The 12,512-nt window shown below is 47.5% G+C and overlaps 1 pseudogene; it reads right to left on the minus strand.

Annotated features, from left to right (window-relative positions):
* Positions 1 to 5,008: 5,008 nt before the first annotated feature.
* On the minus strand, positions 5,009 to 5,959 carry LOC101137871 (melanoma-associated antigen 4-like; annotated as a pseudogene).
* Between the last annotated feature and the right edge of the window lie 6,553 nt (positions 5,960 to 12,512).

The raw sequence follows: 12,512 nt of genomic DNA on the forward strand, positions 1-12,512 counted from the left end.
CAAGATCTCAGAAGCCACTGGAGTCCATGGTGTTCCTGGCCCATCTTGGCTGTTGGTCATCAGTCAGCAACCCACTCACATAGCCCAGCCTCTATGAAGGGTCCGCAGGAGATAAAACACCAGCCCCCAGTAGGCATGAAGACAGCACTCAGCCCTGAGACGCTGGCAAGGATGCAGAGGAGCATTGGAGTGGTCAAGAGAGGTAGCTCACCCAGAATGATGCAGGGAGCCAGCCATACTCTTCCTGACAGAGGGAAGGTGATTCTGAGGGAGGGTACAGTGTCCTGCACACCACTGGTGCATTCAGCCAACAAGCCTGTCCATTCAGATCACGTGGCCCCTTCCAGTTGGTAATGATGGCCCCTGGATTTCCCAAGCCTATTCTTGTTCATTGTCCTGTTCTCCCTCTCCCTTCCCCCTTCTTTCCCTCAGGTCCCTGCCCCCACCAGGCTGAACTCTGGATTCAGAGCTCTGATTGCCAGCCTGCCTGGGGCTCTGTGGTCCTGGTTTCGCATATGGTCTCTCTCATGGACTCTGGCAATTGCTCTACCCTGGATCCTCCCAATGCCCCTCACGGGCTGAGGGTCTCCTGTCTCTCTCCTTCCTAGGCTCTTGTTCATTCTGACCAAATCTTTCTGAAAGGAGAGGAGAAATCTCCTGTCCACATATCAGAATTTCAAATCATTTTTAATTTTTTAAAAATGTTAATTGGTACAGCATTTTTGCAATGAAATTTTAGAAATATTTATAAAACGCTAAACTATTTATACCCTTTTCATTTTCACCCAACGTCGATGTTAATACATTTCTTATAAGCATGGCACATGTATACATATGTAACTAACCTGCACAATGTGCACATGTACCCTAAGACTTAAAGTATAATAAAAAAAAAGAAAACATTAATGTTTGCCCAATAATTCATATTCGAAGATGTTGATTTTATTCTATTCATCATACAGCAAATGGGAAACAACTGGTGTCCGTTAGGAAGAAAGAGTTTAATTAATTATGGTGCATGCCTACTTTAGAATTATAGAAATTAGTTTCAAAAGAGAGATCTATATATATATACACAGTTGTGGAAAGATCCCATATCCATTTTATGAAGTGACAAAGGCTAGTGGCAGATCAATATATACATTATCATTCTTGTGTATTAAATAAAAACAATATATTGTTATAGCTTATCTGTCAATTAATAGCCTAGAGTCAGTTTTAAAATAATACATACCAGATTGTTAATTATGATGACCTCTAAGGAGGGGGATAAACTGTGGAGGAGTTTTGTAAAGGGGAAAATTGTGAATTATATACACTTCTATAATTTTTGCAATAACAATATGCAAACTGTTACCTTTGAAATACAAAATATTTATGCTTAACAGAAATGGTAGCTATGGTAGTTAAAGTAACTGCTAGCTGATGCATCAGAGAAACGCTGAAATTTGATTGGCTTGACACAAGTTTATTTTATGCATACATAAGTGGTGATACAGTTTGCCAGGGGCTCTACACTCTCATGTGACCCAGGGATCCATGCTACTTCCACTTTGTGATTCCATCATCTCAAGATGAAGCTGCCATGCTTGCCATTGAAAGGAGGGAGAAAGTGGAAAATGGCACAGTCGCAATTCCTGGATGTGACAAACAATGCTTCTGCTCATGTTTCAGTGGTAAGGGGTTGTCACACTACTCTTCCTAACTGCAAGTGGACTTTACTGTTCCCATGTGTCCAGACAGGAGAGGAAGACAAGATGTGGATAAGTAATATAGCTTCCCCCATAAACTGTTACATAGTAAGTGCTCAATAAAAAGCAACTATTATAATTTGGTGTTACACAATCCATCTCATTTCTAGGAGGAATTTCTAAGAAGGCCAAATTTGCCTTGAAGTTCTCCAGTTTGTTCAAGGGTCTAGTATGTCACAGATGCTTTCTAATATAGGATCACAACTGTCCAAGAATCTTGAAGTTCTCAGCAGGAAGGCTTATCTTTGCAACACCCTTTTTTTTTTAACTTTTATTTTAGGTTTGAGGGTACATGTGAAGGTTTATTACATAGGTAAACACGTGACACAGATTTGTTATACAGATTTTGTCATTCAGGTATTAAGCCCAGCACTGAATAGTTATCTTTTCTGCTTCTTTCCCTCCTGTCACCCTCCCCTCTCAAGTAGACCTCAGTGTCTGTTGTTTCTTTCTTTGTTTTCGTAAGTTCTTATCATTTAGCTCCCACTAAGTAGGCTGAGAATTTTTTCCTCCATTTGATTCATGAGAGAAATCATAACCTGTGAGTTTCTGCTACTCTGCACATGCCTGAACACCTGTCAGGCACCTCTAGGCACACTGAAAGCCAGTATTTTTCCATGGAGCGATTAAACAGACAAGAGGCAGTAGAAGGCTGCTTAATTATTCCTTTTTCATCAAAGCTGACATGTATTCCAAGGAATTAGGTTTCACCTCCTGGGGCACTCCAGAGATTCAGGAATTTAGCCTCAGTAAGTAGATGTTTGTTCCACTGGGATTTCCAAAGTGTTTCCTCACCTAATATTCATGAGGGAGGCTTTGGTTTTTGACCATTCATCTGTGCATGTGTTCAGGGTGAATTCCAAATCAAACACCCTGTAAAAGTCTGATTTCAAGTATCAAGGTGGTTCCAAACTTCGTGTAACTTCAGGGGGATATCCCAAGAACTAACAGATAATATGGCAAATCAGACCCTACTCAATCCCTTAGGAAAACACTTGGAGACTGTGTCGAAGATAACCAGAGTGGTACCCTGGTGTCCAAAAGTCACTGTCCCATGTGAATTTTTATATCAAAATGGTTGTTGCTATCACATGGCTTCCTGGGTGAGAGATGGGACAGCCAGAGGACTTCTACAGGGAGAAGAAATGCTCCCTGTCAGGAGGAGAACAGGTGATTCCAGGCTGTTCTGTGGGGACCAATGACAAGCTGGTCAGCAGGCCAGGTTCCAGAGTCAGACAAAAAATGTGCTTTAATTCCGGAAAGTGCTGGGAATGGACAGAAATGGCCACATCTGGGCAGAGTCAGGTCTTGAGGAACCCAGCATACACCAGTCCTAAATGGTGTTTGATTCTCATTGTCACCACCAGGTCTGCTTTTAGTATCTTGTGCTCAAGGTCCTTCTTTTTGTCACCTGAGCGACATGGTGCAGTGCTGAGAAACGAAATGAAGTAGCAGTCAGGAGGTCAACCTCGGGCTGGGGGAAGTGGGAGCTGCATGGGCTCTAAAGGAATTCACACCAGGGGTCTGGTTCCAGCCCTGTTCCTTACTAGCCACGTGATCCTGGGAAATACCCAAGAAATACCCTGTTATTATGTCCCAATTCACAAGCCCTGTGAGCCTTGATTCTTTATCTATAAGCAGATGTGATAAGCCCTGTCTAGTAGGACAGTTGGAGTGTATGCAACGTAGGTGAAGCACCTGGCTCAGGGCCTAGTGTAAATTAGGAGTTTAAAGAGTGGCAGATGCCTGTTATTTCTAATATTATTTGACCCCAGGCCCTAGGACTCTGGGATTTTGCTGTTGTTGTTCTTCTCCGAGACTTATCAGAGAACATAGAGCTCAATAGGACATGGAATAATTAGACAAAAAATGAAGTTTCATCCATAAAATTCAGTAAGTGGTTACCTCTTAGAAAATGTACTTCAAAATTTGAGTATGCGGGAGTTTTTCCCAGCTAGATGCAGCTCAAAGCTCCTTGAATTTGAGTCAGAGACCAACTCCTCCCCTCTCTCCCAGACGCTTTTCCATGCAAATCACTATTTTCATTCATGTTTTCACCACTTCGCTTACAACTGGTCAAATTGCACTTGAGATAATCTAGTTAAAATTCATTTTTAATAGAGTCAGCTCTAGTTCTCCCAGTCAGGCAGAAAAGTACCTGGCCAGTGGCTTCTGGGTCTCCTTTCCAGGGAGATTTATGCTTCTCTCTCAGGAAATGCTTTCAGATGATGAGTGTCCATCACCTAGCTCTTGCACTGTGTTCAACAGCACTGGGACTAAAGCACAAGATACTTTCCATTCCTGCCCCACTCCTCTCTGTTCATCCACCATCAAAAAAGAACTGTTCAGTTTTCCATTATGAGCTTTTCTCACACCCTCTGAGAATCTGGCCCTGGACCCCCCTGATTCATTAGAATCAGCTCCCTCTGAAGAAACTGCAGTTTCCCAAAGTCCAAAAGGCCCCACACAGGGCATTTACCTCTGGACCATTCTCACCTGGAGCCCCACACCCTCACCCCTTTCTTACTTTTTCTCTACATCTTAGAGGGCATCTCGCCACCTTAATTATATGACTGCTGCTCCTAGACTTTACTACCCTGTGGGTAGGGGTGAGTCTGGCTTACCTTAGCATCTCCACTATTAACCCAGGGCCTTCCACAGAGCAAATGCTCAGTGCATAGAGAATAAATGAGCCAGTGAACAGGGAGAATTATTTATTCAGATTTAATTTGTCTTACATTCTCAAAGAAGCCAAGGAAATCCAGGTATGCATATTTTTTTAAAAAAATTTTACCGAATAGACTGAGTATAAGGCAAGAATTAAATATCTTTTAATTTCTTTATCTCATCAGTTTTACTGCTCATTCACATTTCTAAATGAATACTTATTCCACTGCTGTAACTATGTCCCAATTCACAAAATGGAATGGATTTCCCAATCTGAATAAAAAACAAGACTCTTACTCCTAAACTATATAAACAGCACTGTGTGTGACTACTGTCATTCATAAATTTGAATGCTGAAGTTCATTCAACCACCCATTAAAAGGAACATTTGAACAATTCCAAAAGGAAACAAAGACAAATCTCAAAGTCATCCAATAGAACAGAAACCCACTACTAAGAATGCTGACTGCTCTCTTCAAAGAGAGAAGAATGGGCCTCATGTCACATAAGGCAGGGGAAACTACTGGACAGAGCCCTGGAAGGTGCACTGGCCCAGCCCCCCTCTCAGTGGCCCTGGCTGCAACTCATGCTCAGACTCCCTCTTCCTCCTCTCTCAAAGCTGCTTCATGCAGGGATGGGTAGGAAATGAGAGCTCTTGCATTGACCCTGACCACGTGCTCCAGTACTTTCAAGTAGCTGGTTTCAGCGAGTGCCCTTGGACCCCACAGTAACTCATAGCATATGGGATCACTGCTGGGCACCTGCCGGTACTCCAGGTAGTTTTCCTGCACCAAATCTTGGGTGAGCAGCTTCCTGGGCTCCCCACAGACATTGTGCTCCCTCCCAACATACACCTTCATCACACTCAGCTCTTCCCAGATTTTCTCCTCAGGGACGCATTTGCCCTCCATTGCAATCATCCCATGACGATTATCAGGAGGCCCGTCGTGGGCATGATCTGATTATTATCAACCACCAGGCCATCACAGGAGTCCCAGGCAGGTGACAAGGGTGTAGGTATTGCTGGTGGGGTCCACTTCCTTCACGTCAATGCCAAAGACCAGCTGCAAGGACTCGGAGGCTTTGCCGAGGATCACAGGAAAGCAGGGCTTGTAATTTTTGATGATGCACTCCAGCATTTCTGCCTTTGTGACTGGCTCCTTGACTTAATACTTGAGGAGCAGAAAATGAAGCAAGTCAGCCACCTGCTTACTGAGTGCTGCTCGGAACACAGACTCTGGGTCAGGAGAGGTGCTTGGCCCCTCCTCTTCTTGGTCGCTGAAGCCCTTAATGGATTGCCTCCATAGAGTGAAATCGATGGCAGTGGGGAAGGCGGAGGCTCCCTGAGGACTCTTGAGAGGACCTGGTGACCCAGCAGCAGGCACCTCCCCCAGGGTGCCTGGGACCAGAGGAGAGGAGGAGGACACAGCCTCTTGCTCCTCAGTAGCGGCAGCCTGCACACCCACCAGGCCCAGGGCCTCTTCTTGGGCGTCAAGGCCTTCCTCAGGCTTGCAGTGCTGACTCTTCTGCTCAAGAAACATGATGACTCTGGTCACGGCAACAGGCAGGAGTGTGGGCAGGAGTGTGGGCAGGAGTGTGGGCAGGAGCTGGGCAATGGAGACCCACTGGCCTGGAGAGAGAGGGAGCATGTAAAAAGCCTCAGCTGAGAACTGAACCTTGGAGGCTCTAACAAAGGCTTACTTACAGATCTTCTCCTTTGGTGCTCCTCTAGGGCCTCCTGGGGATCCTCTGGAGCTTCCTGGTGATCCTGGTCAGCCTGTCCCCTGAGAACCTGAAGGAAAAAGTGAGAGGGCACCTCAGGGTACACAAGCAAGCAGAGGCTGATTCTGCAGGACTGACGGTAGAGAGGGTGAGGCCAGGCGCTCTGGAGTCCCATGTGTTCCGGGGCGGTGGGGGCCATTAGTGTGCATTCAAGGCAAATGTTCACTGCTGGCACTAGACGTCTGCATCTCCTCTGCTCTGTGACCTGAGGGCACGGCCTCAGACCAAGGCCTCAGTGTCTGTTTCCTGGAGCTCCTGGAAGAGGAATGCATGGGCCCTCAGGGTGCAGACTGCAAGCACAGCCTCAGGCCCCCAGTGCTAACAGGAGGGTAGGCTGGAATCTGTGAGGTCTCCACCCTCTTGGGGTGAATGGTCCCCTCTGTGCTCACACAGGGCCCTCACCTTTCTCCTGGCAAGGCCTGGATCCCACCCTTTTGCTGGCCTGAGAAACTCAGATTAAGAGCTCACATCCCTGATAGGGAACAGGACATGAGGAGACTCACATCTGGCCACACGTGCCCAGGTCCTCTTGGGAAGGACAGGAAGAGATGCTGAAATGCATTGGAATTCATGTGTCCTGGGTGAGGAACCTGCTTGGTTCTTACCTTGTCTCCTGGCAGGGCCTAAGACGCTCCCTCTACTGACCTGAGTGCAGACCCCTCGACAAAGACCTCCCCCTCACTGACACCAATGATCCCAGGGTAAGTGGGGGGGACTTCAGCAGACAGCCCTGCCCATGCTCTCTGGAGTGATAGCAGGGGCAGGGCAGATTTCCATGAGGTCCTCATCTGTGTTCTGGCCCAAGGGTGCCCTCAATCCTCCCTCATGTTCCTCACCGGAACTACTGACAGATCCTGGGACCACTCTGTCTATCCACCAGATGGGGGCCCCTGTGTTGACCTGAGTCATCCTCGGAGAACAAGTTCCTCACCTCCCCGAGATCTGAAAACAGGAAAGAGATGGAGCTACATCCTGTCACCCCCACATGGGGTGTCCAGGTATGACCCCTTTGGTTCTGGGGTGAGTGTTCCTATGGCCTCCTGTGGGTTACTCTTCATCGTGATGGGGCCTGCCATTCCTCAATCTGAAACCCCCTGAGATGAGCAGATAGCTCCCCTTTACTGCAAGACCCCATCACCCTGAGGGCTCTTCAACTTCTCTCCTGTGGCACAAATGAGGTTGGCACATAGGGCTATCCTTGATTTGGTCCCCTCTGAGCAAAAATCAGGGGACAGCCAGATTCTGTGGGGTCCCTTCTTTCTCAGCCAAGGTATCCCCAATCTTCATGAATGGAGCACACATTGGGGCCTGCAGATGCTGGGACTCCTCCCTCTGCCGACCTGAGTCACCACTGCTCTGACCACAGCCCTCTCCTCTTTGTCATCCAGAAGGTGCAGCAAGCATGGGCTACAGGTGGCCACTGTGCACTGGACCTCCCAGGGCAAAGGTCCCCATTGTTCTGGACTCAAAGGTACCCTGAGTCCTCCCTCTTCTTCCTCTCCTTGATCCTGGCAGGGTTGGGCCCCACCCTCTGCTGACCTGAGTCTCCATCCCTCTGATTCCCGAGGATGAAAGAGGAGGCGCCTCAGTCTCAGACAGGGTTGGAGTGGACCCCCTATCCTGAGGACCTGGGTTCCCTGAGGCCTCCCTTTACTCCCAGCAGGGCTTGAGGAGCAGAGACTCCCCTGAGGCCCTGCTCATGATACTAAGCCCCTTCCCTCCTTCAGCCCTGGATGTGGACGTCAGGATGGGTGTGCCTGTCTGTCATTCCTGGGGCTTCTGTGGGTTGACTGCAGGGAAAGAAATAGATTCTGCCAAGATGGGGTAGGGTGTGGGGATGGGGCTGGGAATGCAAGTAGGGTGGGTATGGGGTTAGGGATGGGTATAGGGGTTGGGGTGGGGGCCCTCAATTCTCTCTCAGGGTCCTGATTTTGATGCCTGACAGAGCCTGGCCCCTGCCCTCTCCTGACCGGCCCTGCCCTGGTCACACCAAGGTCTGACTCCAGAGTCCCCTGTGGCTTAAGTGGCAGTGGGGAGGGGGGAAGTTCCAGCCTGAGAAGTCTGCCCTGGGTGGTCCAGGGCTGGCAGCAGAGGTAGTGCTGGATTATTTGGGGCCCTCTATCTGGGGTGGGGGCCTCCTGAGTCCTCCCTTAGAGTCTTGCCTAGCCTCCTCACAGAGCCTGGGCCCGCTTCCCTCCACCAATCTCAAGCCGCCACTCAGAGCGACAACTTCGCTTCTCTTTGACCCCCAACGCCAAGTCAGTGGTGTCACATGCGGGCACCCGGGGATTCCCTGGGTTGAAAGCAGGGGCGAAACCGGATTCTACCAGAATGTAGGGATAGGGGGGTGAGGGTGGGGTAGATGAGGGTGGGGGTGGGGTGGGATGAGAGTAGTGGGGCCTGGGGAGGATGGGGGTTCTCATGGGGGATGGGGTTAGGGGTGTAGATGGAAATGGGGATGGAGTGGGGGATGGGAATGGTGGTGAGGGGCCTTCAGCCGTAACTTAGGGTCCTGACGTTGATGCCTGGCAGAGCCTGGGCCCTGCCCTCTCTTAAGCAGCCCTGCTGTGACTCCAGAGTCCCCTGCGGCTTAAGTGGCAGGGTTGGCAGGGTGCTGGGGGGTGGCCCTGACTGAGAAGTTTGCCCCTAGATGGTCCAGGGCTGGCAGCAGGGGCGAAGCTGGATTATTTGGGGCCCTCTATCTGGGGTGGGGGCATCCTGAGCCCTCCCTCAGCCCTCACCTTGCCTCCTCACAGAGCCTGGGCCCACTTCCCTCCTCCAATCCCAAGCCGCCGGTCAGACCAAGAAGCTCGCTTCTCTCTGACCCCCAATGCGCAAATCAGTGGCGTCACATCCAGGCCCGGGGCTTCCCGGGGTTGACAGCAGGGGAAGACCCAGATTCTGCCAGGATGGAGCTATAGAGGGGTGAGGGTTGGGGAGATGAGGGTGGGGATGGGGGAGGGATGAAGATGGTGGGGACTGGGGAGGATGAGGGTGCTGTTGGGGAATGGGGGTGATGATGGGGTTGGGAATGAAGATGGGAATGGGGATGTGGTAGGGGATGGGAATAGGGAAGAGGGGCCCTCAGCCCTCCGTTAGGTTCCTGATGTTAATGCCTGGCAGAGCCTGGACGCTGCCCTCTTCTAACCAGCCCTTTCCTGGTCACACCAGGCTCTGTCTCCAGAGTACCCTGGGGCTTAAGCCACGGGGGGCTGGGGGCGGCCCTGCCTGAGAAGTCGGCTGGCAGCAGGAGCGGTGCTGGATTATTTGGGGCTCTCTATCTGGGGTGAGGTGTCCTCAGTCCTCTCTCAGCGTCTCACCTTAACCCCTCACAGAGCCTGGGCCTGCTTCCTTCCACCGATCTCAAGCTGCTCCTAAGACCAAGAACCTGGCTTCTCTCTGATCCCCAATGCGCAAGTCAGTGGCATCACATTCGGGCCACCTGGCGCTTCTGTGAGTTGACAGAAAGGGCGGAACCGGATCCTGCCTTAATGTGGGTGGGGGTGGCGGTGCGGGGTGGCGGTCTTGGTGTTGAGTATGGGGTTGGGGGTGGCAGTGGTGATCATGGCACTGTGGGTCGTGGTGTGGGTGGGAGTGGGGGTGGGGAAGCCTGCCATTCCTCAGGGTCCTGACGTTGATACCTGGCAGAGCCTGGGCCCCTGTTCTCTGTTGATGGTGTCTGCTTCCCTCAGACCAAGTTTCTGACTCTGAGAAATGTGGTCAAGGTGACAACATTGCCAGGGTCTTCCAGGGCTGACGGGAGGGGCTGAGCTGGATTCTGTGGCCCTTCACTGTGGGGGTGGGTGGACTCTCAGTCCTCACTCAGGAGAGTCCTCCTCCTGGCTCCTGGCTCTCGGCTCTCTGATGAAGTGATGGGTGGGAGATGCTCTGTTTCTGTCACCTCTGAGCATTTGCCCAGCTGCACCCCCTGCAGAGCATGGTTGCGGGTACCAGGCCAGATGGTCCCTGGGGAGCTGCAGCACCCGTGATTGTAATGACCTCTGGGAGAAGACACACATCTTCTCACCGGGGTTCCTCCCCAACCAGAGCTAGACTTTGCAAACTTTTTGTCCTAAATGATTCATTCTCTCCATCAAAGAAATATGTTTTACATATTTTCCAAGTATATATGTAGGTAGCAATATATATATTTATTTATGTGAAAGAATACGTACCCTTAGTATGCATGATTCACTCTGACATTCTATTCTGCTTCTGTTCCATTGTTTATATTCTGTTGAAACAATATTTTAAAACGCAAATCCTTTCCCACTATGTTGGTTACAGATTGTTATTGGCAGAACTCCGGAGCCACACTGCCTTAACCAACACAGTTTCCCTGGAGTTCTGGTTTTTCTCTGGGGCTACTGACATTGTGTTTCGAGGTGGTGCTTCAGATTGTGCAATGAAGTGAGGTGGAAATTTAAAAATGTTCATCCTATTCGTTCAGTCATCTGCCATATAGGCAGGCTGCAGACCTCCCCTACATCTCTGCTGCTGACCCCCTTCCAACCAACACTGTCCCAAAGACAAGTACCAGTTCAACACAGTCTTCAGTCTCACCCAGGGTTTTCTCTGTTTTGTTGCTTAGATTTTATTGCTGATATTGTTTTTCTTTTCTCCTTCTTTTTCCCTTCTATAATTTTCCAGGGTTGATTTGGGAAGCAGAGAATAGCCGCCCAAATTTGATTGTAATTTTGGCGGCTACAGGTAAGGCACTAAATTGTAAATAATTTAAGTAGAATTGACATTTTTACAGTGTTCTGTTCCCCATCAATGAATAGGTGATGCTCCTCTTTCAGACCCTCTTAACCTGAATCTATCAGTATACTTTGATAGTTGCCTCTAGAAAGACCTTATACATTTTTGTTAGGGTTCTTTTCAGATTAATTCTTGGATTTTGTTACTATTGCAAACGGCATATTTTCTGTTGTTTGTTCTAATTAGGTATTGCTGTCGCATGCCAAAGATTTTGACTTTGCTGTAGTAATCTGTTACACACCTCTTTCCGAAAGCCCATTCACCTGAATATTCCATTTGCCTATTCCTTTGAATTTTCAAGACCGATAATGGCATTATCACTAAACATTATGTATTTTCCCAATATTCACATCCCTTATTTATTTTGATACTTATAGCTCTGACTTTGTGTCTCAACGATGATTTAAAACATAGAGATAATAGCCTACATCTACTTCTTGTTCCTGACATTAATGATAATTCTTTGAACGTTTCACATTTAAGTATGTTTGCTGTTGATTTTAGGAAATAGAAGTTATCTTTCAATATAGGTTAACTAAATATTTTTACCATGAACTCATCGAATTTCTTTCAAAAGCTTTTTCTGTACCCATTAACACAATCAAATTTTTTTCTACTCTATTTTGTATGTAAAGAATTACAATGAAACTTTTTTTCCTAATGTGGAATCATATTGTCTTTCCTTGGGCAGAGCCTGTTTGTTCATTTAATATTCTACTAATTTACATAGAATAATTGCTGCTATGTAGCAGAGCTTGCTTGATGGGTTTTTTATATCGGGGTGGGAGGTGGTCCTCATCTGTCTTTTGAATCCAAGAGGGCTCATCTGGGAGGACAAAGTGAACAATTGTCTATATTTTGTGTGCGTTGGAAGAGCTGAGATAAGATGGTGGTTAGTTTCCCCTGATTATTTAGTAGAATCGGCCTCCAAAACTGACTAACATGGAACGTTTGAGGATGGCTTGAGCTTTGAATAGGTTGAGCTTGTATAGTTTCAGTTTGTATAGTTTAATTAAGGTTTTCTTTTTGGATCAATTTGGTCACTTGGTCACTTATTTATTTATTTCTACAAAGTGACCAGTTTCACTTATGATTTAACTTTTAGTGGAATGATATTTATGATAAAAAATGTTTTATTAGGGAAAGCCTCATACATACAGATTAATAGAGAGACTAATATAGTGAACCCAGTGTAGATGACTCTCAGCATCAATAACCTTAACTACACGGCAAACCTGTTTCCAGTTAGACACTCACCTACCTGCATCTAAGCTGCTGGAGTAACGTGGAGCAAATCTAAGACATCATACGATTTCATCTCTAAATAATTCAATATGATATTTTTAAAAGATAGGGACTTTGTATTAAACAAAAACCCAATATTATTTTCATTTCTAAAAAATAAATGATTATCAAATGTTCAACTGTTTTACACACTTACCTGGTAGACTTATACTTTATAAAAATTGTGTTTCTTTCTATGAGTACCCAAGTATAATATTATATAGTGATTTTTTGGTCATACTCCTTAAGTCTTCTATCATTTGTAGG

Source organism: Gorilla gorilla, chromosome X (assembly GCF_029281585.2).
Source record: "Gorilla gorilla gorilla isolate KB3781 chromosome X, NHGRI_mGorGor1-v2.1_pri, whole genome shotgun sequence".
In the NCBI taxonomy this organism is placed as follows: domain Eukaryota; kingdom Metazoa; phylum Chordata; class Mammalia; order Primates; family Hominidae; genus Gorilla; species Gorilla gorilla.